Source organism: Solanum pennellii, chromosome 5 (genome assembly GCF_001406875.1).
Source record: "Solanum pennellii chromosome 5, SPENNV200".
Lineage (NCBI taxonomy): Eukaryota > Viridiplantae > Streptophyta > Magnoliopsida > Solanales > Solanaceae > Solanum > Solanum pennellii.
In genome coordinates, this window is record NC_028641.1 from 48,010,777 (window position 1) to 48,015,161 (window position 4,385).

Consider the following 4,385-nt stretch of genomic DNA (forward strand, 5'->3'; position numbering starts at 1 on the left):
AACACTTACTGGGTCGACGGACCACGCGACGGACCGTCATGGTCATGACGGCCCGTGATGGACTCCGTCGTCCCATACTTGCACAATTCCTTCTACTGCTCTCTTCGAAACCCTCGACGGCAAGAATGAAGAACCGTCATAGGCACGACGGTCCGTCGAGGGTCTTCGTTCCAAAACACTTCAACTCTTGAAATCGGGGTACTGGGATTGACTCTCTGAACTTCAAGACGGACCTGCAGCACAGACCGTCGTAGATACGACGGACCGTCACAAACTGCGTAACCCCGACTTGGTCAGACTTCCGCTAAAATTTTAAATGGGTGTTTTGGACTATTCATAATTATAATTATGACATTAGTGGGGTAATTGAAATAATTTATTTAGTTGGTGGTTAAAGGAGATAACTTTAAAATTAATAGTGGGTTACTTTTATCAATTTTTATAATTGATTATATGATAATTAGGGTAAAAAGAATCTGTAGAAGAAAAATAAAAGAAAAAGAGGAGAAGAGCGTGAACGAACGAAGAACGCAAGCGACCTAGACTTCAGACTGAAAAGGTTCATAGGCATTGAGGAAAGCAAAGGCATCGGAGAGGTAGCTTGCTTGATTTCAGTTCGTCGGTGGAGGTAGGTTATGGTTTATTTCTATGTGATAGATAAAATCTAAATAGCAATTGATATGTATTGAATGATATTGTAAAGTCTCCTATGTACTTGATTGTGTGGTTGTATGTTTTTGATTGTGTGGTTTGTGGTTGGCCTAAAATTATGAGAGTGTTGAATTTCTAATCTTGAATCCTCTCTATTAAAAATGACGCCTTGAATAAAGAAGTCTTGATGAAATAAAAATGATGAGATAATTGGATCGGAGTGTCACGTTCCGAAACGGTATTATTGGATCGGAGTGTCACGTTCCGACACGGTATTATTGGATCGTAGTGTCACGTTCTGACACGGTATTATTGGATGGAGTGTCACGTTCCGACACGGTATTATTGGATCGGAGTGTCACATTCCGACACGGTATTATTTGATCGGAGTGTCACGTTCCGACACGGTATTATGGGATCGGAGTGTCACGTTCCGACACGATATATGGGATCGGAGTGTCACGTTCCGACACAATAACATTAAAGGAAAGGAATCTTGAATTAACTTAATATACGCAAACTCAAAGAACCTATTTCCCAAATGAGTATGGTGTGGAGGCCTGAGTCCTCATAGGTGTGCTTGATGTTGTGATTGAGGGTGTACCTATCATGGTGTTGTTGTCAATGGTTCATGTGTTTATTGCTTGCTACCTATTAAGTATTGTAGTTGATTTTATACTATTGTTTAATATATACTGATTTCTATTTTGAGTTGGCCGATGATACCTACTCAGTACGTGTTCCTTGTACTGACCCCTACTTGTATTTTCTTCTTTGTTATTTGGTGGAGTGCAGCAAGTGTACCATCGACTTCGACTCGCCCTCAACTCTAGCCAGTCTCCAGCACATCAGACTTCAGGGTGAGCTATCATTCCTAGCTCGGGCTGGATTCTCTCCTTCACGTCTTGATGTCTTTGAAGTTCGGACATGGACCATCTTTTTACTTATTTAGATTCTTAAATACTCTTAGACTTGGTAATTTAAGGATAGATGTTCTTGATATGATGACTTCCAGATTTTGGGGATAATAAGTTTTAGATCTTCCGCATTATTTTTACTATTCATAATTGATATACTGGTAAATGTTGGGGTTTAGATTTGTTGGTTCGCTCACCTAGTAGGATAAGTGTGGGTGCCACTCGCGGCTCATTTTGGGTCGTGACAGACATCGTCCATGACGACCAGTCATAACTGCGACGGTCCGTCACTAGGTCCGTCGACCCAGCCGCGTTTTGACAGACTTTCAGCAATTAGAGTCCTTCTTTTATTAGGTTTTTGTTTTTTATAAATAGTTGTAAAAACCTCGTTTTTAGGGTTAGAGTCTTGGTTATTAGACACTTTTATGTTAGATTCTTTGTTGAGAGATTATTTTGATTATTAGACTTTAGATTTTTACACTATTCTCTGGAGTTGATTGTTGGTGATTTTGTCGATTAATCGAGTAAATTTCTGGATTTTATTATTTTTTATTGAAGTAAGTGAATAAATTCTTATATCATATATATGAATATTGTGACTATGACTATGGGTAACTAAACTCCATAAATAGGGTTGTGGGAACCATGGGCGAATAATAAGGTAAAATCTAAGTAAAATAACAACTCTAGAATAGTGTCTTGCATGTATTGATAATTCTTTCGCTTAGAAGTCTTTTTAACGGATGGCCAACGTTAGAACTCTCCTTAATGCTACTTGCCGGACCAAGGAGGTAGATAATAGGAAAAGAATTATCAACATAAAATTAGTGTATACTATCTAATAGGCTAGTATTGATTGGTACGAGGTATTAACTTAGTCAAATATCGAATACAATGCTTAATATGAGGTAAAGGTAAGGGTTAGTATAGCAACACACGTAGCTGGACCAAGGTGCGGAGTGAAATTTTCTAGATGCCGAACCAAGGATTTAGAAATACAAAACTTTTCACTTTGCATGCAAGATACTAGGAAAAAATTGTTATAGTTAGAATTATCAAATTAGGAACCTATGGGGAACACTTAAATCCTAGTTACTTTTATTAATTGATTAAACTCCAACATTTGAATCTGTTAGTTGTCCACTTTAATTTAGCTAGCTATTTTCATTCATTTAGAAATAAAAATCCCCCTTTTATTGTCTTTGTTTTCTAAAGAAATAATTGACTAAATAATAGTAATAATAGATTGAAGTTAAGTCTGAACTATTTTCCTCGTGGGAACGATCCTAACCTCATTAGTTGGGTTCTTTACTTGATACGACCGCTTTACTTCTTAAGAAGTAAGTTTGAGTGTATCAAATTTTGGCGCCGCTGCCGGGGAAAGTAGCTTTTAGATTTAACTTAAACTTATTACTATAGTTTAGTCGATGTTTTCTTAATTTTACTTTGTTTATTATTTTTTTTATTCTTGCAGAACTATTTTCCTTGTATGCCAAATACACGGAGAGGAAGAGAACCCTTGTTTCCCTACGATCACAAATTAGAGCGTAAACTACGCAACATGAATTGAAACCTGGGTATTAATGATGATGATCCAAACAAGAACATTCCTGCTCTTGTTGATGTTCATGGTCAGTTATTACCCGATGCTCCGGGTGAAAACCAACAGAGGGGACAAAATCCCGCTCCACGTCCTCAAAAATACTACAGAGGCTATGACAATATAGCAGACTCTGATGGGCCACTTTTCTTTCACCCTCTACCACCAGGCCACACCTTTGTGGTAACTAGTAGCCTGATGCAAATGCTCACTGCCAGAGGTTTATTTTCAGGGCTACCTTCTAAGGATCCACATGCCCATATATCTAAGGTAAGGGTAGTGTGTAAAAGCTGTGTAGGGAGGCCTGATTTGGATTTAGAGCCTGTTTGGCTCAGCTTAAAAGCTGGTCAAACTGACTTAAAAGCTGGTTTTTGACTTATTTAGCTGTTTGGCAATACTCAAAATAACTTATTTTAAGTTAAAAAAAAAACTTATTTTAAGCCAAAAGTTAAAAGCTGGGATAGGGGTGCTTTTTCTTTTTTTGCTTATAAGCTGTTTTAAGTTGACCACATTTTTATCTTTTTGCCCTTAATATTTTTATACAATCTCCAAATTACCCACATAACCCTAACATCTCTTTCTTTCATTTTTCCCTTTTCACGTTTGGCATAGCAACTTCAGCACTTTTATCCAAACGCATAACTGCTTATCTTAAAAATAAGTTTCAGCACTTTCAAAAGTACTTTTTTAAAGCTGCTTTTATTAAGCCCATCCAAACGGGCCCTTAGATGTAATAGGGCTAAGAGTCTTTCCTTTCTCACTGACGGGAGAGGCTGCTATTTGGTTCACTGAGCTCCCTTATAACTCAATTTTCACTTGGAACCAACTAAGGGACGTTTTCTTAGCACGCTACTACCCGGTCTCCAAGAAGCTAAACCACAAAGACAGAGTGAACAACTTTGTGGCACTACCAGGAGAGTCAGTTAGTAGTTCTTGGGATAGATTCACCTCATTCTTGAGAAGCGTCCCCAATCACCGCATAGATGATGAGTTACTGAAGGAATACTTCTATCGGGGACATGATGATAATAATAAAGCGGTGTTAGATACTATAGCGGGTGGTTCCTATGGGGAGTGTCCTTATGCTGAGATTGCCAAAAAGTTAGAGAAAATCTCTCGGAATAATAAAGTTCGGAGTACTAGGAAGTCAGATACTGGGAGAAATACCTTTGCAGTGCAATCCACTCACAACCCAGCCACAAATGAGATTCGTGAAG